This window comes from Bubalus bubalis, chromosome 7, assembly GCF_019923935.1.
Source record: "Bubalus bubalis isolate 160015118507 breed Murrah chromosome 7, NDDB_SH_1, whole genome shotgun sequence".
NCBI lineage: Eukaryota > Metazoa > Chordata > Mammalia > Artiodactyla > Bovidae > Bubalus > Bubalus bubalis.
In genome coordinates this window covers 42,531,798-42,556,128 of record NC_059163.1, presented here as the reverse complement: position 1 = coordinate 42,556,128, position 24,331 = coordinate 42,531,798, and positions in this window count along the sequence as shown.

The window sequence follows — 24,331 nt, the reverse complement described above, 5'->3', positions numbered from 1 at the left end:
ACTCCAAAAAACAAAAAACAAACAAAAAGAAAACACACAAAATCACATAAATTATAAAATATATATATATATGAAGTTTGCTTTAAAAATAGGGTCTTTCTTTTCTTTTTTTTTTTTCTAAGGTAATCAGCTCAATATAGTCATGTCGCACTCTTTGCGACCCCATGAATCACAGCATGCCAGGCCTCCCTGTCCATCACCAACTCCCAGAGTTCACTCAGACTCATGTCCATCGAGTTAGTGATGCCATCCAGCCATCTCATTCTCTGTTGTCCCCTTCTCCTCCTGCCCCCAATCATTCCCAGCATCAGAGTCTTTTTCAATGAGTCATTTCTTCGAATGAGGAGGCCAAAGTACTGGAGTTTCAGCTTCAGCACCATTCACTCCAAAGAAATCCCAGGGCTGATCTCCTTCAGAATGGACTGGTTGGATCTCCTTGCAGTCCAAGGGACCCTCAAGATCTTCTCCAACACCACAGTTCAAAAGCATCAATTCTTCGGTGCTCAGACTTTTTCACAGTCCAACTCTCACATCCATACATGACCACAGGAAAAACCATAGCCTTGACTAGACAGAACTTTGTTGGCAAAATAATGTCTCTGCTTTTGAATATGCTATCTAGTTTGGTCATAATTTTCCTTTCAAGTAGTAAGTGTCTTTTAATTTTATGGCTGCAGTCACCATCTGTAGTGATTTTGGAGCCCCCCAAAATAAAGTCTGACACTGTTTCCACTGTTTTCCATCTATTTCCCATGAAGTGATGAGACCAGATGCCATGATCCTCGTTTTCTGAATGTTGAGCTTTAAGCCAACTTTTTCACTCTCCACTTTCACTTTCATCAAGGGGCTTATTAGTTCCTCTTCACTTTCTGCCATAAGGGTGGTGTCATCTGCATATCTGAGGTGATTGATATTTCTCCTGGCAATCTTGATTCCAGCTTGTGTTTCTTCCAGTCCAGCGTTTCTTATGATGTACTCTGCATATAAGTTAAATAAGCAGGATGACAATATACAGCCTTGATGTACTCCTTTTTCTATTTGGAACCAGTCTGTTGTTCCATGTCCAGTTCTAACTGTTGCTTCTTGACCTGCATACAGAATTCTCAAGAGGCAGGTTAGGTGGTCTGGTATGTCCATCTGTTTAAGAATTTTCCACAGTTTATTGTGATCCACACAGTCAAAGGCTTTGGCATAGTCAATAAAGAAGAAATAGATACATTTCTGAAACTCTCTTGCTTTTTCCATGATCCAGCGGATGTAGGCAATTTGATCTCTGGTTCCTCTGCTTTTTCTAAAACCAGGTTGATCATCAGGAAGTTCACGGTTCACGTACTGCTGAAGCCTGGCTTGGATAATTTTGAGCATTACTTCACTAGCATGTGAGATGAGTGCAATTGTGTGGTATTTTAAGCATTCCTTGGCATTGCCTTTCTTTGAGATTGGAATGAAAACTGACCTTTTCCAGTCCTGTGGCCACTGCTGAGTTTTCCAAAATTGCTGGCATATTGAGTGCAGCACTTTCACAGCATCATTTTTCAGGATTTGAAATAGTTCAACTGGAATTCCAACACCTCCACTAGCTTTGTTTGTAGTGATGCTTTCTAAGGCCCACTTGACTTCACATTCCAGGATGTCTGCCTCTAGGTGAATGATCACACCATCATGATTATCAGGGTCGTGAAGATCTTTTTTGTACAGTTCTTCTGTGTATTCTTGCCACCTCTTCTTAATATCTTCTGCTTCTGTTAGGTCCATACCATTTCTGTCCTTTATCGAGCCCATCTTTGCATGAAATATTCCCTTGGTATCTCTAATTTTCTTGAAGAGATCTCTAGTCTTTCCAATTCTATTGTTTTCCTCTTTTTGTTTGCATTGATCACTAAGGAAGGCTTTCTTATCTTCTTGATATTCTTTGGAACTCTCCCTTCAGATGCTTATATCTTTCCTTTTCTCCTTTGCTTTTCACTTCTCTTCTTTTCACAGCTATTTGTAAGGCCTCTCCAGACAGCCATTTTGCTTTTTTTGCATTTCTTTTCCATGGGAATGGTCTTGATCCCTGTCTCCTGTACAATGTCACGAACTTCATTCCATAGTTCATCGGGTACTCTATCTATCAGATCTCGTCCCTTAAATCTATTTCTCACTTCCACTGTATAATTATAAGGGATTTGATTTAGGTCATACCTGAATGGTCTAGTGGTTTTCCCTACTGTCTTCAATTTAAGTCTGAATTTGGTAATAAGGTGTTCATGATCTGAGCCACAGTCATCTCCCGGTCTTGTTTTTGTTGACTGTATAGAGCTTCTCCATCTTTGGCTGCAAAGAATATAATCAATCTGATTTTGGTGTTGACCATCTGGTGATGTCCATGTATACAGTCTTCTCTTGTGTTGTTGGAAGAGGGTGTTTGCTATGACCAGTGCATTCTCTTGGCAAAACTCTATTAGTCTTTGCCCTGCTTCATTCCATATTCCAAGGCCAAATTTGCCTGTTACTCCAGGTATTTCTTAAGTTCCTACTTTTGCATTCCAATGCCCTTTGATGAAAGGACATCTTTTTTTGGTATTAGTTCTAAAAGGCCTTGTATGTCTTCATAGAACCGTTCAACTTCAGCTTCTTCAGCATTACTGGTTGGGGCATAGACTTGGATTACTCTGATATTGAATGGTTTGCTTTGGAAACGAACAGAGATCATTCTATCATTTTTGAGATTGCATCCAAGTACTGCATTTTGGACTCTTTTGTTGACCATGATGGCTACTCCATTTCTTCTGAGGGATTCCTGCCTGCAGTAGTAGATATAATGGTCATCTGCATTAAATTCACCCATTCCAGTCCATTTTAGTTCACTGATTACTAGAATGTCGACATTCACTCTTGCCATTTTCTGTTTGACCACTTCCAATTTGCCTTGATCATGGACCTGACATTCCAGGTTCCTATGCAATATTGCTGTTATAGCATCGGACCTTGCTTCTATCACCAGTCATGTAGTTTATAAAAATGAAAATTAAAGGAGTAATGGGGATTTTAACAAAAAATAAAATAAAATAATTTTTTAATTAAAAAATAATAGTAAAAATATATCTAAGACTTTCTCTGGAGTTGTTGCGGACAGTGTGGGGTCAGTTCATTCTCAGATAGTTCCTTGGTCTGGCTTGTACTTCTCACAGTCTATAGGCCCCTTCCTATGTAGTTGGTGCTAATTACAGGATTTTAATCTATTTCACTTGTCACTTCCAAAGCAGTTCCCTCTGTTTATTTTAGCTTCTTCTGTTTGCTGGTCTCTTCAGTGTCTAATTTCCACCCTGACGCAAGGGGCACAGTGGTGGTCACTGTTTTTTTAGGCTTTCTTATTCAGTTGTGCTTTGGGGATGGAGGATCACTGCAAAAAAACATCACTGGCATGTGTTCACAGTGATTCGGCCACACTGGGTTTGTTCCCACTAAAACGTGTGTGCTTTCCCAGTCTATACTGCTCAGACTCTAGGTTGCTCTGCCGGGAACTGTCTAATGTGGGCCCTGGTTTGCATGCACTTCCCAGGTCTAAGCCACTCAGGTTCAGGTTTTTGTGTACTCCACAAAGGCACAGACTTGGTTGGGCCTGCGTTTTGCGCCCATTCCAGTTCTGAGCAGCTCAAATGACCAGGTCCTTAGAGCGCGTAGTCGCCACCAGTTGAAGGCTGTAACTTATCCCCTCCCCCGTCCCAGCCACTCGGTTTTCTGGGTGTACAATGGGTGCACCTTCTCAGGTGTGCCGTGCATCTCTTCTGGGAAGCTGATCTCTGGCTGCGACCCTCCCGGCAGATGTTGACAATCCAGAATCTCAAGAAGTCTTGGTTAGCAATGAAGTCTGCTTGCAGTTTGGTATAGGATGCCTCTCTGGGGCCATGATTACCCCCTTCCGACTCTGGCTGCCCTCCATTGCCTGTCTGCGGTGTGGGATGGGCTGGTCTGCAGCAGCTAGTTCTGCCCAGTCCTTTGTTCTGTGAGCCTGCCTGGCAGAGGTTACGGCTTTTCAGAGGATCCCAGGATAGCTATCCCACAGTCTGGGTTGCTATCTCAAGCTAGCTCCCTCAGATTGCCCTCAGGGCATTCAGGCCCTGTTCTTATCCTAAGCAATGCCACCGCTCCTCCCTGTACCTCCTCCACTTGCTAGTGGGGCATGCGAACGTTGGGATGTTGCACCTCTGGAAGTTGCTATTAGGCACATAATCTGCGGGTTTTAATTATTTATTTATTTTTCCTCCCAGTTAATTTGCCCTCTGAGATTCCAAGCCTCACCATAGACCCGCCAGAGAGTGTTTCCTGGTGTTTGGAAACTTATCTCTTTTTTAAGACTTCCTTCCTGGGACGGATCTCCATCCCTACCTCTTTTGTCTCTCTTTTTATCTTTTATATTTTGTCCTACCTCCTTTTGGAGAAAATGGGCTGCTTTTTTGGGTGCCTTATGTCCTCTGCCAGAATTCAGAAGTTCTTCTGTGGAATTTGCTTGGTGCTCAAATGTTCTTTCAATGAACCTGTGGGGGAGAAAGCGGTCTCCCCATCCCATTCTTCCACCATCATAGGACCACTTAAGAAATTTATATTTATATATTCTTAGTGGCAAGAACACATAATAGAACTGTACAAAAAAGATCTTCATGACCCAGATAATCACGATGGTGTGATCATTCACCTAGAGCCAGACATCCTGGAATGTGAAATCAAGTGGGCCTTAGAAAGCATCACTACGAACAAAGCTAGTAGAGGTGATGGAATTCCAGTTGAGCTATTTCCAATCCTGAAAGATGATGCTGTGAAAGTGCTGCACTCAATATGCCAGCAAACATGGAAAACCCAGCAATGGCCACAGGACTGGAAAAGGTCAGTTTTCATTCCAATCCCAAAGAAAAGCAATGCCAAAAAATGCTCAAAATACCACACAATTGCACTCATCTCACACGCTAGTAAAGTAATGCTCAAAATTCTCCAAACCAGTCTTCAGCAATACATGAACTATGAACTTCCAGATGTTCAAGCTGTTTAGAAAAGACAGAGAAACCAGAGATCAAATTGCCAACATCCGCTGGATCATGGAAAAAGCAAGAGAGTTCCAGAAAAACATCTATTTCTACTTTATTGACTATGCCAAAGCCTTTGACTGTGTGGATCACAATAAACTGTGGAAAATTCTTAAAGAGATGGGCATACCAGACCACCTGATCTGCCTCTTGAGAAACATATATGCAGGTCAGGGAGCAAAAGTTAGAACTGGACATGGAACAACAGACTGGTTCCAAATAGGAGTACTCCAAAATAGGATGTACTCCAAAAAGGAGTACATCAAGGCTGTTTGTCACCCTGCTTATTTAACTTATATGCAGAGTACATCATGAGAAACACTGGGCTGGAAGAAGCACAACCTGGACTCAAAATTACAGGGAGAAATATCAATCACCCCAGATACGCAGATGACACCACCGTTATGCAGAAAGTGAAGAGGAACTAAAAAGCCTCTTGATGAAAGTGAAAGTGGAGAGTGAATAAGTTGGCTTAAAGCTTAACATTCAGAAAACGAAGATCATGGCATCTGGTCCCATCACTTCATGGGAAATAGATGGGGAAACAGTGTCAGACTTTATTTTTTTGGGCTCCAAAATCACTGCAGATGGTGACTGCAGCCATGAAATTAAAAGACGCTTACTTCTTGTAAGGAAAGTTATGACCAAACTAGATAGCATTTTGAAAAGCAAAGACATTACTTTGTGAACAAAGGTCCGTCTAGTCAAGGCTATGGTTTTTCCATTAGTCATGTATGGATGTGAGAGATGGACTATGAAGAAAGCTGACCACCGAAGAATTGATGCTTTTGAGCTGTGGTGTTGGAGAAGACTCTTGAGAGCCCCTCGGACTGCAAGGATATCCAAACAGTCCATCCTAAAAGAGATCAGTCCTGGGTGTTCTTTGAAAGGACTGATGCTAAAGCTAAAATTCCAATACTTTGGCCACCTCATGTGAAGAGTTGACTCATTGGAAAAGACTCTGATGCTGGGAGGGATTGGGCTAGGAGGAGACGGGGACGACAGAGTATGAGATGGCTGGATGGCATCACTGACTCGATGGACAAGAGTTTGGGTAAACTCTGAGAGTTGGTGATGGACAGGAAGGCCTGGTGTGCTGCAATTCATTGGGTCACAAAGAGTAGGACACGACTGAGTGACTGAACTGAACTGACACATTTAAAACTAGGAAGGACTGATTTTTCCAAATAACTTTTATAGTTTCCAATATGTTTACAGGTTTTTTCCACTTATTTATACAAAAAAATTATTTTGCTTTAGGAAAGCAAAAAATTCACAGAATCAAGAAAGATTATTAGTGAAGTTGACCAAGCAAAATGGTTTTACAAAGCTTCTGTTAGCTCTGTTTGTATGATTTTTCTAAACTTAAATTTTTTTATTGTATTTTTTTTGAGTCAAAATTATGGCCTTGGTATTTTTATCAAATACTAGGTACTATGTCAAAGATTTGAAAGAACAACTACCAATTCTTCTCACACTATTGCCAAAACAGAAAAAGAAGAAATACTTTAAACACAACTTACAAATCCAGCATTATCTTAATAACAAACATCAGACAAGAATACAAAGAGGAAAATCAAATTATAGTCAAATTTCCCTGTTGAACATAAATGTAAAAATCTTCAATAATAGTCTAGCAAGAGAATTCATTAATACATTAAAAGGATTACACAACATGGTCCACTGGGATTTATTTCATAGATGAAAGAAGGCATCAGTATTGGCAAAATAGCAATCAATGTGATGACCACTTTAACATAAAGAGGATAAAAAAACAATTATCTCAGTTCAGTTCAGTCGCTCAGTCCTGTCCAACTCTTTGCAACCTCATGGACTGCAGCACACAAGCCTCCCTGTTAATCAACAACTCCCGGAGTTTACCCAAACGCATACCCATCAAGTTGGTGATGCCACCCAACCATCTCATCCTCTGTCTTCCCCTGTTCCTCCCACCTTCAATCTTTCCCAGCATCAGGGTCTTTTCAAATGATCAGCTCTTCGCATCAGGTGGCCAAAGTATTGGAGTTTCAGCTTCAACATCAGTCCTTTAAATGAACACTCAGGACTGATCTCCTTTATGATGGACTGGTTGGATCTCCACATTCCAAGATACTCAGTAGTCTTCTCCAACACCACAATTCAAAAGCATTGATTCTCTGGCACTCTGTTTTCTTTATAGTCCAATCTCACAGCCATACATGACTACTGGAAAAACCATAGCTTGAATAGATGAACTTTTGTTGGCAAAGTAATGTCTCTGGTTTTTAATATGCTTCCCTAATAGTTCAGTTGGTAAAGAATCCACCTGCAATGCAGGATACCCCAGTTCAATTCCTGGGTTGGGAAGATCCACTGCAAAAGGGATAGACTACACACTCAAGTACTCTTAGTCTTCCCTTGTGGCTCATCTGGAAAGAATCAGCCTACATTGTGGGAGACCTGGGTTCACTCCATGGGTCGGGAAGATCCCTGGAGAAGGGAAAGGCTACCTACACCAGTATTCTGGCCTGGAAAATTCCATGGGCTGTAAAGTCCATTGAGTCACAAAGAGTCAGACACCACTGAGTGAGTTTCACTTTCACTTTTATTTGTAATATGCTGTCTAGGTTGGTCATAACTTTACTTCCAAGGAGTAAGCATCTTTTAATTTCATGACTGCAGTCACCATCTGCAGTGATTTTGGAGCCCAAAAAAATAAAGTCTGACACTGTTTCCCATCTGTTTGCCATGAAGTGATGGGACCAGATGCCATGATTTTAGTTTTATGAATGCTGAACTTTAAGCCAACTTTTTCACTCTCCTCTTTCACTTTCATCAAGAAGCTCTTTAGTTCTTCTTCACTTTCTGCCATAAGGGTGGTGTCATCTGCATATCTGAGGTTATTGATATTCCTCCAAGCAATCTTGATTCCAGCTTGTGTTTCATCCAGCCCAGAGTTTCTCATGATGTACTCTGCATATAAGTTAAATAAGCAGAGTTACAATACACAGCCTTGGAGTACTCCTTTCTCGATTTGGAACCAGTCTGTTTTTCCATGTCCAGTTCTATCTGTGGCTTCTTGACCTGCATACAGAATTCTCAGGAGGAAGGTCAGGTTGTCTGGTATTCCCATCTCTTTCAGAATTCTCCGGTTTCTTGTGATCCACACAGTCAAAGGCTTTGGCATAGTCAATAAAGCAGAAATAGATGTTTTTCTGGAGATCTTGTTTTTTTGATGATCCAACAGATGTTGGCAATTTGATCTCTGGTTCCTCTGCCTTTTCTAAAACCAGCTTGAACATCTGGAAGTTCACAGTTCACATATTTTTGTAGCCTGACTTGGAGAATTTTGAGGATTACTTTACTAGTGTGTGATATGAGTGAAATTGTTGGCATTGCTTTTCTTTGGAATTGAAATGAAAGCTGACCTTTTCCATTCCTGTGGCCACTGCTGAATTTTCCAGATTTGCTGGCATATTGAATGCAGCACTTTCACAACATCATTTTTCAGGATTTGAAAGAGCTCAACTGGAATTCCATTACCTCCAGTAGCTTTGTTTGTCATGTTACTTCCTAAAGCCCACTTGACTTCACATTCCAGGATGTCTAGCTCTAGAGGAGTGATCACATCATTGTTATTATCTGGGTTGTGAAGATCTTTTTTGTCCAATTCTTCTGTGTATTCTTGCCACCTCTTCTTAATAACTTCTGCTTCTATTAGGTCCATACCATTTCTGTCCTTTATTGAGCCCATCTTTGCATGAAATATTTCCTTGGTGGCTCTACTTTTCTTGAGGTGATATCTAGTCTTTCCCTCTTGCCTAAGGAATCCTGTGGGTGGAGGAGCCTGGTGGGCTGCTGTCCATAGGGTCACACAGAGTTGGACACAACTGAAGTGACTTAGCATGCATGCATGCATTGGAGAAGGAAATGGCAACCCACTCCTGTATTCTTGCCTGGAGAATCCCAGGGACGGGAGAGCCTGGTGGGTTGCTGTCTATGGGGTCGCACCGAGTAGGACACGACTGAAGCAACTTAGCAGCAGCAGCAGCTAGTCTTTCCCATTCTATTATTTTCCTCTCTTTCTTTGCACTGATCTTTGAGGAAGGCTTTCTTATCTCTCCTTGCTATTCTTTGGAACTCTACATTCAAATGGGTATATCTTTCCTTTTCTCCTTTGCTTTTCACTTTGTTTCTTTTCACAGCAATTTGTAAGGCCTCTTCAGAGAGCCATTTTGCTTTTTTGCATTTATTTTTCTTAGGGATGGTCTTGATCCCTGTCTCCTGTACAATGTCACAAACCTCCATCCATCTTCATCAAGTACTCTATCAGATCTAGTCCCTTAAATCTATTTCTCACTTCCACTGTATAAGCATAAGGGATTTGATTTAGGTCATACCTGGATGGTCTAGTGGTTTTCCCTACTTTATTCAATTTAAGTCTGAATTTGGCAATAAGGCATTCATAATCTGAGTCACAGTCAGCTCCAGGTCTTGTTTTTGCTGACTGTATAGAGCCTCTCCATCTTTAGCTGCAAAGAATACAATCAATCTGATTTTGCAGTTGACTACCTGGTGATGTCCATGTGTAGAGGCTTCTCTTGTGTTGTTGGAACAGGGTGTTTGCTATGATGAGTGCATTCTCTTGGCAAAACTCTATGAGCCTTTGCCCTGCTTCATTCCATATTCCAAGGCCAAATTTGCCTGTTACTCCAAGTGTTTCTTGACTTGCTACTTTTGCATTCCAGTCCATTATAATGAAAAGGATATATTTTAGGGCTGCTAGTTCAAACGTTCTTGTAGGTCTTCATAGAACCGTTCAACTTCAGTTTCTTCAGCATTACTGGTTGGGGCTTAGACTTGGCTTACTGTGATATTGAAAGGTTTGCTTTGGAAATGAACAAAGATCATCCTGTTGTTTTTGAGACTGCAAAATCCAAGTACTGCATTTCGGACTATTTTGTTAACTATGATGGCTACTCCATTTCTTCTAAGGGATTCTTGTCCATAGTAGTAGATATAATGGTCATTTGAGTCAAATTTGCCCATTCCAGTCCATTTTAGTTCACTGATTCCTAAATGTCAATGTTCACTCTTGCCATCTCCTGTTTGGCCACTTCCAATTTGACTTGATCCATGGACCTAACATTCCAGGTTCCTATGCAATATTGCTGTTTACAGCATCAGACCTTGCTTCCATCACTGGTCACATCCACAAGTGGGTGTTGTTTTTGCTTTTACTCTGTCTCTTCATTCTTTCTTGAATTATTTTTCCACTGATCTCCAGTAGCATATTGGACACCTACAAACCTGCGGAGTTCATTTTTCAGTGTCCTATCTTTTTGCCTTTTCATACTGTTCATAGGATTCTCATGGCAAAAATACCAAAGTGGTTTGCCATTCCCTTCTCCAGTGGACCACTATTATCTCAGTAGATGGCAAAAAGGCATTTAATATAAGTCAGCATCCATTCATGATAAAGACTCTCAGTAAAGCGGGTATGGAAGGAATATAACATAATAAAGGCCGTGTATGACAAGACCACAACTAAGATCATACTCAATGGTAAAGAGCTAGAAAGCTTTTCTTCTATGATCTGGAACAAAAAACTCTCACCATTTTTATGCAACACAATTTTGAAAGTCTTAGATAGACTAATTAGACAGGGGGAAAAAAAATCCATGTTGTCAAGGAAGAATTAAAACTCATTATCTGCAGATGACATGGTATAATATACAGAAAACTCTAGCAAGTCCTCTGAAAAGTGCTAGAACTAATTAGTGAATTCAGTAGAATTAAAACATACAGAATCAATACACAAAAATTGCCTTTCTATACATGAATATGAAGTATTAGAGAAATTAAGAAAACAATTCCAGTTATAGTTGCCTCAAAAGCAATAAAACACTTAAGAATAAATTTGACCAGGAAGGTGAAAGGCTTGTATATACAGAAAATTACAAGACATAAGTGAAATAATTTGAAGAAGAGCCAAATAAATGGAAAGATATCCTATGCTCATAATTGGAGGAATCAATATTGTTAAAATATCCATATAAAAAAATAATATACAAGTACAATGCAATCCCTATTAAAATGCCAGGGCCTTTTTTCCCAGAAATAGAATCATCCTAAAATTTGTACTATATTACAAAGCTGTAGTAATTTACTTTTTTAAATTTTATTGTAATTCTAAAAGTGTGGTATTTGTATAAAAACAGATACATTGATAAATGGAACAGAATAGAGAGCCCAGAATTAAACTTATATATATATGATCAGCTAGTGTATGACAAAGGAGTCAAGAATATACAGTGGGGAAAAGACAATGTCTTATAAATTGTGTTTGAAAAACAGATACACACACGCAAAGAAATGAAACTGGACCATTATTTTACACCATTCCAAAAAAAAAAAGAACATATAATAGGTTAAAGACTTCAATGTAGAACATGGAATGAACTCCTAGAAGAGAGCATAGGCAAAATACTTTGACATAAATCATACAAATATTTTCTTGAATCTGTTTCTCAGGGCAAAATAAGTAAAAGCAAAAATGAGCAAATGGGATCTAATTAAACTTAAAAGCTTTTGCACAGCAAAGGAAACCGTCAACAAAATGAGAAAAAAAAAATACCTGTGAAATATGAGAAAAGATTTGCAAATAATGCAGTTGACAAGAGGTTAATAACCAAAGTACACAAACAGCTCATACAACTCAACTTTAGGAAACAAACAAACAAAAAAACTGAATCAAAGAATAAGCAGAAGGCTTGAATAGACACTTACCCAAAGAAAACATACAGATAGCTAACAGGCACATGAAAAGATGTTCTACTGCTGCTGCTGTTAAGTCACTTCAGTCTTGTCCGACTCTGTGTGACTCCATGGACTGCAGCCTACCAGGCTCCTGTGTCCATGGGATTGTCCAGGCAAGAGTACTGGAGTGGGGTGCCATTACCTTCTCCAGAAAAGATGCTCAGTATCACTAATTATTAGAGAAATTCAACTCAAAACCACAATGTGGTATCACCCCACACCTGTCAGAATGGTTCTCATCAAAAAGTCTACAAATAACAAATGCTGCAGAGGATGAAGAAAAAGGGAAACCTGGTACATTGTTCATAGGAATGTAAACTGATGCAGCCAGTATGGAAAACAGTAAATAATAAAAATTTTAAAAACCTAAAAATAGAATCATCATACAATCCAAAAATTCCACTCCTATATATCTAGAAAAGCAAAAGCCCTAATTTGCAAAGAAACATAAATCTCATTGTTTCTAGCAGCACTATTTATAATACCAATATCTCATGGAAGCAATCCAAGTGCCCATCAACAGACAATTGGATTAAGATGAGATGCGCAAACACACACACACACACACACACACACACACAGAGTGGAATATTAGCCACAAAAAGAATGAAATAGTGACATTAGGAGCAACATAGATGGACCTAGAGAATATTATGCTTTGTCAAATAAATCAAAGACAAGTACCATATATCACTTATATGTGGAATCTAAAAAAACAGTGCAAATGAATGTACATACAAAACAGAAACAGACTCACAGATTGTTGTTGTTACCAGAGGGGAAAGTGAAGGAGAGAGGGACCAACCAGGGGTATAGAATTAACAGATGCAAACTATTATATTTAAAATACACTATACCCATCATCTTCTAATAACCTATAATTGAATATAATATGCAAAAATACTGTTGTAAAACAAATATACTTCATTTAGAAAAGAATTTGAGTTAATAGAAACTCCTCTATTTGTATTCCTTTCACTATTGTGTTGAAATCTCAAGATTTTCCTATGCAGCTTAACTAGTAAAGACTCCCTAAATATAATACTTTAAGGGATGTAGATATCAATAATAATGGGTACTTTTAATTGTATACAACTAACAGAATGGTCAAGCTTGGCTTAAATACACACACACACACACAAATTAATGTTGCTGTTGTTGTGTAGTTGCTAAATTGTGTCCAACTCTTCTGTTACCCCATGGACTGTAGCCTGCCATGCTCCTCTGGCCATGGAATTCTCCAGGCAAGAATACTGGGGTCAGTTGCCATTTCCTTCTCCAGGAGCTCTTTCCAACCCAGGAATTGGACCTGAGTCTCCTGCATTGGCAGGCAAATTCTTTACCCCTGAACCACGAGGAAGCCCATACCAATTAATAGATTTGTAATAAGGATGAGATGGCTGGATGGCATCACCGACTCGATGGACATGAGTTTGAGTGAACTCCGGGAGTTGGTGAAGGATAGGGAGGCCTGGCGTGCTGCAATTTATGGGGTTGAAGAGTCGGACATGGCTGAGCAAATGAACTAAACTGAACTGAATAAAGGAAATGTTTTAATATACAATGCATTTTTTTTAAGAACATGGAGCATGAGAGGCAAAAATAAGCATAGCTTTCCTTAAAATATATTTCTTTACTTCTTACTGTCAGCACAACATCTAGATAAGTCATATTTTCCCAATTATTTACATTAATATAATTAATGTTGAATGAGTCATGTTATCTAAATCTCCATTTCTAATAAGCAGTATTTCCATCATATAATGTAAACTTATGACTCTATTCATTTAACACAAATTAAATTTGGTTTCTGTCCATGATATTTAATATAAATCTTTGCTTCCAGAACTTGATGGTTTTTGCCAAATATTGTCACCTCATTTGCCTTGCCACAGCAGCATAGAATCTTTCTCTTTCACCTTCAACTAAGCAATAATTATCTCAGAGAAACATTAACAGTTTTCCTTCTGCTTCTTTTTCCAATATATTCTACATTTGATCCAAAATATGGCTCTTGATACTATTAGCTTTTCCTAAGATCATGTTACTTAATTCATTAAAATTTGAAGACTAAATATTTGAGTATGAAAGATTCAAATTTTAGCTTAAAAACACAGAGATAGCATTTTTGAAGTTATGGAAGGAAGGAGTGGTTCTTTTATCTTTTGTGTAGAACTGGATTCATTTAACTTGTACTCTCAGAAATTTTAGGTAAATTATTTTTTCTGTAGAATTGCTTGTGTCTGAGTCTATTTATTGAGGATGATACAGTCCATTATACACTTTGGAAATTGTTCTCCTAAGATTTTATTTCACTGGCTTCAGGCATAAGCTGTACAGTAAGGCATACATCTGTACTAGATCACAGGGCTTTTTTTAACCTCAGGTAAATCTAAGATGGTTTATAGCTGGGAAATCCAGAAGAAATGCAAGTAAAGGACTCTCTCTTTTATGTATTAGGAGATATATATATATATATAATACATGAAGCCACATGCACACATGTGCTTTCTCTCTTACCTATTTTTGAAGTTTTCCAGGATTATAGGAATGAAAGAAGCAATTGTGATTTGTTGGGTTTTGCTGAAAGCTTGTCATACTCTTTTTAATCATATAGATTTTCCTTAACTTCAGCATTCCCAAAACATAAATTCTTATTGCAGTCATAGTCAGTGAAAACTGGTATAACAGTTTAAGTGTTTCTCTGGTGTTTGAGTGATTACTGATAATCTAAAATTGTTCTAGTATGCCTTCTATTTTATTGATTAATACATTAGAGATGGGTTTGACTTTTCTGTTATTGCTGATTATTTTTTACTTTGAGGACTTATATTCTTCTAAAATTTAATGAATCATGTTACTCATTAGTAGGTGAAACCAGAAGAATTTGTACTAATCTTTCATCTTATTGTGGACTGTTTCACTATGACTATGGCTTTTCAAAAACAGTCATAATAGTTACTGGTCATTATTTGACTTTATAATCAAATATACAATCTCTCTCAGAAATATTTCTGTATTCTAGTGAAACAGGTCAAAACAACTGCAAGCAACTCATTTATTTTTCAAATGATACAACTGATTGAAGAGTTTGGCTTCTGGTTAAAAACCTGTATGTGATTTTTTTCAGACCTGATATAATAGGCCATTACAAAGGCTTTATCGGACAGACCTCACCAGGGAAATCTGCCCTCCCCACACCAGACTCGGGCACAGCAAATGCTCTGAAGGCTCTCAGGGCAGTTGCAGTCAAGGTCTCAGGCTTGCTGGCTGGTCACAGTCTTTGCATTATATAGATTCTCAGCCTGGGTACTTTTATGCCCAGGTCTCTTCATCTGAGGCCTTTAGCTAGGCTCCTCTTCAGCTGCCTCTCCCAAGAATTCCTTAAGGAAATCTTGAAGATATTTTTCCCCACTCTGATTCAGTACCCAGTACTTTTCTACACCTCACCCTGCTCCAGCCCTTCCACCCCGAGTTCAGTAGCCTAGAGTCCATAGAATTAACCAGAGCCTTTTGTCAGGGGAGCTCTCAACAGTGAAATGTCTTACACCTTGCTACTCCCTCACCTGACAGCTCTCTCCCCAATTCAGCTGAGTTCCTGACACTGGCATATAAAGATATAAGCTCCAAATCCTGGTATAGGTCTGAGACTAGAGTGATTCTAGCAACTCAGATTTCTTAGAGGAAGTGAATTTCACTTCTCTGAACCTTCTTAATTTAGCATTGCTAACAGTAAACCATTTGCAGAACAAAGGGGGTGATATAAATAAAATTTCCACCTTTAATGCACAATACCTCTTCATCAAAGCACAATAGAGTCTCAGTCCCTTCAGAATACCATACATATAACAAAAAATACCATAGTTTGAGAGGCTTAAAAGCAACAGAAACATTTTTTTTTTCATGGTTTGGGAGAATGGGAAGTCCAAAATCAGGATGCCAGCATAGTAGAGTTCTGGTGGGAGCCCTCTTTGAATTTCAGGGTTCCAGACTGCTGACTTTTAGTATTCTCACAAATTGAGAGACAGGAAGTGAAGGGTCATCTGACTCAGGGCATTAATCCCATTCATGAGGGCTCCACCTTCTTGGTAATCTAATCCTAATTAACTGCCAAAGACCTCACCTCCTAACACCATCACATTTAGGGACACAGATTTGACTTATGAATTTTAGGGGAGCACAAACATTCGGTTCATAACAGAGCCTAGTAAAATACTCTCTAAAGAAATTCACTTAGCCTAATGTATCTTCCTCCACCCTACCTGCTCCCCTATACACTTATCTTAGTTCTCTATTTTATAGGAAGAAAGCAAACTAAATACTTTGCAGACCAATTTCATTTGTCTTTCTTAATTCTGCCCTGCAAAATATATGTACTTTGGCTGAAAGTACATTTTATTCCTCTTTCTTAATGTCTAAACCTTTCTTTTTTCTTTAGCACAATTTTCCAGTGAAGACTCATTCAAAATTAGAAACTATAACAACAGCCATATGGATTAGCCTTCTTTTCAGCATCTTCCACTGACTCCATGATGGATTTTATTATTTAAAATCAAACATCCTTATTGATCTCTGACTCTCCTCAAGAGCTTTAAAAATATATGGGACCAAACTGAAGGTAGTTTTTTAGTAGAAATAGACAGACATTCAATTTGTAAAGGCTTAAATTAGGACTCAAAGAATGCAACTGTTTACCTAATGTTGGAAATCCTTTCCCAGAATCAGTCATCCATGTCTTAATGCTTTGCCTGTATCCATATCATTAAAGGGTTTACTTAAGGCACATTGCTGCTGGAACTCTCTTGCCTTGGAATGCTTCGATCCTTAACTCAGACATGAGTTTATCTCTATAAACATTTTATAGACTTAAACTTTCCTGAAGTTTTGAGGTTCAGATATATATCATCTCATGAATTCAACTTTTTTTCATCCCACTTTAGTTTCTCCTTTGTCATATTTTGTTCAATTGTATGAGGAATTATTCAGCTTTTGTTCTGTCAAAAGCTGGTCCCACATGCCCACCCTCAGTCCACTACACACACACGGGATGTCAGAATTAGACCATTCTTTCTTTGAATTATTAGATATTTTCAGCATTATTCATTTCATCTGCTATCAGTATGACAACAGAAGTTTGAGGGCAAAGGAAAGCACTCATGTGGTGATTTCAGTTAGGTTGCATTCAAGCTATTTAAATGAGAGGGAAAAACAAAGCAAAAGGATATGCCTGATTCCTGATTCCATACTTCATGAACTCTAAAGAAGCCCAATATTTTAACTTTTTAAAAAAGGGTTTAGGGAGAACAAGAGAGGAGGGTAAAGATATCAACAATGTCTTGTATCCAGATTGTAGTTAAAATTAATTTCATTTTATAATAAAATCTATTATAAATTCTAAATTTATAAATTCTTCTAAATTCTCTGTTTAGGGAATATTTGCCCTAAGGACAGGTGAAAAAAGTGAAAACTTTTCCCTTTTGAGTAGAAAATTTGAATACAACTTACTATGACTTTCAACTCTAAAAAATACATAGTTCAAAATCTATGGAATGAAAAATCCTTAAGCTAAAACCCCCATGATACCTTTGCTTAATCTAGTGTTTTTCACCTGGTTTGGTGAAATTACCACTTATCCTAAGACATAGTTGATCAGTTTCCACAGGTCTCAAAGTGCTTTTTTAAAGTTGTTTTGGAATATATTCTAACTTTACACAGCCATTTCTTATGGTTGCTTAGCTTAGAAAATACAGAGGCAGGTGTTTTATTGGCTCTATCTTTCAAATATTCATATTTTTATGGCTTTAAGACTCTCTGATTTTTTCCTTATTCAACTCAGAGTATGCATTACTTTGTTTATAATGTATACTGTTTAGTTTGTTTCAATACTGTCTCGGGTCACTTATTTGGGGTTATTTATATTTATTTATTTTTATTTTATTTTATTTTACAATATTGTATTGGTTTTGCCATACATCAACATGCATCCACCACGGGTTATTTATATTTAAACACATGTGTCTCTTGGGGAGTCAACTCTGTTATTAGCCACTAGGGCAAGAATCATTTCTTGTCTCTATCATTACAATGAGGAGACACATAGGGCTGAGAGATTGTGATTGGTAGCTGTGTATATAAAATGAAAAAAAAAAATCCAGTTTGAAAATAATTTTTAAAAATAAAGCACTTCATTAACATGATTTTCTGCTCAGTCTTTTTCCAGATATACTAAAAAATGCCATATGGTATATTTTTTCTCTCCATCTTTGTTATAAATTGCTTTAACAAAGGAATATTTACCAATATCTCAAAATAAAAATAGCAGTAAAGTCTAGAAAAGAAATATGATATCCTTATTTGTTACAGATTATAATCTTTAATTACTTCTTACAATAATTGTTACTAACAATTACATATTACAGATTACAATCTTTACTTGGGGAAAGGTAGGAAGAAAGATAGGACTTACAGTGCCTTTATATGATATGAGAACTTCTCTGATGGCTCAGATGGTAAGGGATCTGCTTGCAATGCAAGAGACCAGGGTTCAATCCCTGAATCAGGGAGATACCCTGCAGAAGGGAATGGCAACCCACTGCAGTATTCTTGCTGTATTGAATCCCATGGACAGAGGAGCCTGGTGGGCCACAGTCCATGGGGTTGCAAAGAGTTGGACATGCCTGAGCGACTAAGCACAGGCTAATCTATGAGATTAGCAGAATGCTTCTTGAACTGTATAAGTCTGCCCAAAACTAGTAGTGTTTTGTCTATCACTAATTCCTTTCATTTTAGTGATTTAATGTTCTGTTTTCATAATTAAAAAAAATAAATCTCTGTTCATGTCAATTCTCCATTCCAAATCATTAATACAATCCCCACTGAGTATAGACTGAAATTTAAATTAATAATATAAAAGCCTGAATATAATAAAATATAATAAAAGCCTGAATAGTCCAGGCTTCCACATTCATATTCTAGTCTGCTTTTCCAAGTTTTAGTCTCACCTTTCATTTTCATGGGTTCCATACTTCATCTAAACAGAGCTGTTTAGACCAGCTATTTTCCCCACTGTGCTTCATTTGGGTTTTCATATACTGGCCCCTTAACTTAAAATATTATATTGCCTCTACCAGGTGATTTCCATGAAGCTTTCTAAAACTTTCACTTGAAAGAAATTTCCTACAAATTTAATGCTTCTATTCTATCTTGTTTTGTTTAAATTTATCCACCATCTCTTCCATTCTTCCACTAGAAAGTAAACTGCTGAGGATAGGGGCCACAAGAAATCAATTTTTGTATTTCAAAAATGTCTGACAGCAGATAGTACCAATGGACATGATTTTTACTTAACTCTATTATATTTTTTTATGGTTGACAGAGGGGAAGTTTAGGGGGAAGGTATAGTTAGGGAGTTTGGAATGGACTTGTACACACTGCTATATTTAAAATGGATAACCAACAAGAACTGACTGTATAGCACATGGCACTCTGCTCAAGGATATGTGGCAGCCTGGATGGGAGAGAGTTTGAGGGAGAATGGATACATGTATATGTATGGCCGAGTCCCTTCATTGTTAACCTGAAACAAGTAAAACATTATGAATGGGCTATGCTCCAACACAAAATAAAAAGTTGTTTTTTCAAATCTATTTTTAACTATGTTCCTTATTTGGAGAGGAGAACATTAGAACCATAGGTATAGATCTTCAAAAATATACATGCAATGTCCTCAGGCTAAGATTGTAATTCAGTTTGAATCTGAATCAAAGCCCCTCTATTAAAAACAAATAAAAAAAAATTACAGTTAATTTTGAAACTCATTCTAGTATCAAGAGCAGTAATATAAGAAATTTAAATATTCTTTGTGTCAACTTGTATTTTACATTATTTGGAAAGCTTTCTCTTAATTATGTAAGTAAATCATGGTCATTCTTTCATAAATGAGATAATTGATGACAAAAAATATGGAGAGTAACTTCTGTACACACACCACAAATGCACATTTTTTTAAATAAAATGATATCAAACTATTTATACCATTTATATTTATTTTATTAAAGAACATACTTTTCTATTCTTATAAGTACATGCATATATCATTGTTTTATTGGTTGCATAACATTCCTATATGGATGTATTATAATCAGTGTATTTGTGCTAATATTTGGATTGCTTTCATTGTTCCAATATTATAAATAATGTATCAAGAGAAATTCTTACACAAGCATCTTTATCACAGTAACACCAGCTTGGTATTACTGTCTGATAAGAGTAAGAGTTTCATAAATGAAAGAAAATGTGGAGGTTGTGATTAATGAATTAATTTTAAAAAGTGAAACTTTGCATATTTGAAAGATTTTTTTTAAGATAAAGTGCTGGGCCAAAGTGTACATATATTTAGTAAGAAAATAATAATGTTCTTTCCTAGACCTTACTACTTCACTTTTCTTTTGGGAACTAGGTAAACACTGACATGTATTTCCATATTTGCATTCCTAACATTCATATGACAAGAACTGTTTGACAATACTCACTTCCTTCTGCTATGAACTGAATGTTTACATCCTCCCAAAATTCATGTTGAGACCTAATACCCAACGTAATCCTATTAGGATGTGGGGCCATGGGGAAGTGTTAGGTCATGAGGCTGAAGCTCTTATGAATGAGATTAGTGTTCTTATGAAAGAGATCCAAAAGACCTCCCTAGCCTCTTTTTCATGTAAACTTAAAGAAGAAAGCTAACATGCAGAAGCAGGCTCTCATAGGACATGAAATCTGCTGCTGCCACAATCTTGGACCCCACAGCTTCCAGAACTCTGAGAAATAAATATTAGCTATTTGTAAGCCTCGCATATATGAAGCCATCCATATATGAAGCTTAAAATCCTTCAGGCCAAGCTTCAACAATATATGAACCAAGAACTTCCAGATGTACAAGTTGTATTTAGAAAATTCAGAGACACTAGAGATCAAGTTGCCAACATCTGTTGGATCATAAGGAATTCCACAAAAATACCTACTGCTGTTTCATTGACTATGCTAAAGCCTTTAACTGTGTGTATCTCTACAAATGTGGAAAATTCTTAAAGAGACGGCAATGCCAGACCACCTTACCTATCTGCAGAGAAAACTGTATGCAGGTCAAGAAGCAACAGTTAGAAGCAGACATGAAACAAAGGACAGGTTCAAAATTGGGGAAGTAGTACATCAAGGTTGTATACTGTCACCCTGCTTATTTAACTTTTATGCAGACTACATCATGCAAAATGCTGGCCTGGATGACTCAAAGCTGAAATCAAGATTGCTGGGAGAAATATCAATAACCTCAGATATGCAGATGACATCACCCTAATGGCAGAAAATAAAAAAGAACTAAAGAGCCTCTTGATGAGGGTGAAAAGGAGAGTGAAAAAGGCGACTTGAAACTCAACGTTCAAAAAACTAAGATCATAGCATCCGGTCACGTCACCTCATGGCAAATAGATGCGGGGGGCGGGGGAGAGGGAGTGAAAACAGTGGCATATTTTATCTTCATGGACTCCAAAATCACTGTGCATGGTGACTGCAGCCATTAAATTAAAAGATGTTTGCTCCTTTGAAGAAAAGCTATGACAATACTAGACAGCATATTAAAAAGCAGAGGCATCCCTTTGCCAACAAAGGCCTATATACTCAAAGCTATGCATTTTCCAATAGTCGTGTATGGATGTGAGAGTTGGACCATAAAAAGGCTGAGAATCAAAGAATTGATGCTTTCAAATTGAGGTGCTGGAGAAGACTTGAGTGTCCCTTCAACTGCAAAGAAATCAAACCAGTCAATCCTAAAGGAAATCAACCCTGAATCTCCATTGGAATGACTGATGCTGAAGCTGAGGCTCTGATACTTTGACCACCTGATAAGAAGAGCTGAGTCATTGGAAAAGACTCTGATGTTGGGAAAGATTGAGGGCAGGAGGAGAACGGGGTGATAGAGGATGAGATGGTTGGATGGCATCATGAACTCAGTAGACATGAGTTTGAGCAAGGTCTGAGAGACAGTGAAGGACAGGGAGGCCTGACTGCTGCAGTTCATGGTCCACAAAGGGTCATACATGACTTAGCAACTGAACAACATATATTGTATCTCTTGTATAGTAGAGAGGATGAACTGACACATCTTCAAAACAATGTAAATTCTTATTCATTTTAATATATGCCAATCTCAAAAATCACATTATTTCATTGCTTTTTAAATTGCATTACTCTGATTCCATAAATATTTGAGGAGTTTTTCATATTTTTATGTTATTTCTTCTTTTCTGGGTTTATACCTTTTTACACAGTTTCCTGATGACTTATAATAAGTTTCATTTAAGCAAATATCAGTGTTTTTCCTTGTAAGTGGAAAACTTTCAAATTTTGTTCATTTCCTTCTATTTTTAATGCTTTTTGATATACTGTTTATTATTTAATGTTATACTTCAAGTTTTATAACTTTGGTGTTGTGTTTGAAAATTGAAGCCTCCACTATATTCTTACTATATTCTAAATGTGTATAAAGCACACTTAAAATTAAATAGTGAGTTAACCATCCATTTCATTTTAATTCTGAAACCTCTCTCCAGTTCTTTGGAGCTACAATTTTATCTCATCCTTGTACCTCATCCTGCCTCATTATTTTTTAATAAACCTCAAATTGTTCATAGTCTACACCAATAACTATTTTTCCTGTTAGAGAATACCAATCTATCCTTTTTAACCCATTCTTCTCTTAGTTTCTTGCCTAATATTTTTAAAGGAACAATTGTTATTAATTTCCAATTGTTGAAATAGTTTATGGAAAAGTGAAATACTCACTGTATGTATCAGGTGATATACCAGGAGCTCACCACAAAGTGAGTGGTAAGCTTAGCAAACATATGTCTGGGCCATGGAGCACCTCTTTTATATATTGTATGTTTTATCAATTTTATAAATATTATATATATATTCTTCCCCAGAGTAAGTTCTATGCTTAATTTATTAATTTAGTTACCTCAAATTCATTTTTAATCTAACATATAAATGCAATCCATAAAAGTGTTTCTTAATATCTTTTACTATCAGCAGCAGCTGCTGCTGCTGCTAAGTCGCTTCAGTCGTGTCGGACTCTGTGCGACCCCAGAGACGGCAGCCCACTAGGCTCCAACACCCTGGGATTCTCCAGGCAAGAGCACTGGAGTGGGTTGCCACTGCCTTCTCCAATGCATGAAAGTGAAACAGAAGTCGCTCAGTCACGTCCGACTGACTCTTCGCGACCCCGTGGACTGTAGCCTACCAGGTTTCTCTGTCCATGGGATTGTCCAGAGTACTGGAGTGGGTTGCCGATTGTCTTCTTTTATATTTTATAAATTAATATAGAAATAGTATTATGTATTTGGATTTTTTTATTCTTACTAGACTTTTCTCCATTTACTTTTCTTTCAGTAACTAAGAGAAGGGTTTGAAATGTCAAATGATAATCGCGGATTTGTTATTTTCCCTTACATTTGTTTCTTCCCTGGTAGCTCAGCTGGTAAAGCATCTGCCTGCAATGTGGGAGACCTGGGTTTGATCCCTGAATTGGGAGGATCCCCTAGAGAAGGGAATGGGCCCATTTCAAGTTCCATGGACCAAAGAGTCTGGCAGGCTGCAGTCCATGGGATCACAAAGAATTGGACAGACTGAGTGGACTTTCACCTTTACTTTTTTTCACTTCCTACAATTTGTCAGGTTTTTTTTTTTTTTTTCTTCTTCTGTATTTTCTGTTAATGAGTATATATACATTGAACATTTGTATGTCTTCTTTATGAATGTTTCCTTTATAATCATAAAAATATCATAAAATTCTGTTTATACTGTTTTCCCTCAGGTCAGCTTTGCCTAATAGCAATATATCCACTCTTACTTTCTCTTGATTAGTATTTGCATAGTATAACTTCATGTTTTTTAAAAACATTTTCCAGCTTTATAGGTTATGTGCATCTTTTGTAAATAGCATATAGTTGGGCCTTGTTTTTTAATCCAGTATGATAATTATTACTTTTAAGAGGAATATTTATTCCTTTTAAATTTATACTAATTATTTATATGAATAGAATTAATTTTGCCATCATAATCTTTACTTTGATATTTGTATATTCTCTTCATCCCCCTCTCTTTTCTACTTCATGTGCATCAATTTTTTTTGTTTTTATGTTTTAGTATTCCACTGTATCTCTACTATTGATTTGGCAACTATATATTTGTAATAAATGTATATAAGGCTACTTTAGAGTTTGTAATAGCTTTAGATTACCATTGTTTACCATCAGAAAATGTTACACTTCACAGGCTTCCTTGATAGCTCAGTTGTTAAATAATCCTCTTGCAATGCAGGAGACCCTGGTTTGATTCCTGGGTGGGGAAGATCTGCTAGAGAAGGGATAGGCTACCCATTCTAGTATTCTTAGGTTTCCCTTGTAGCTCAGCTGGTA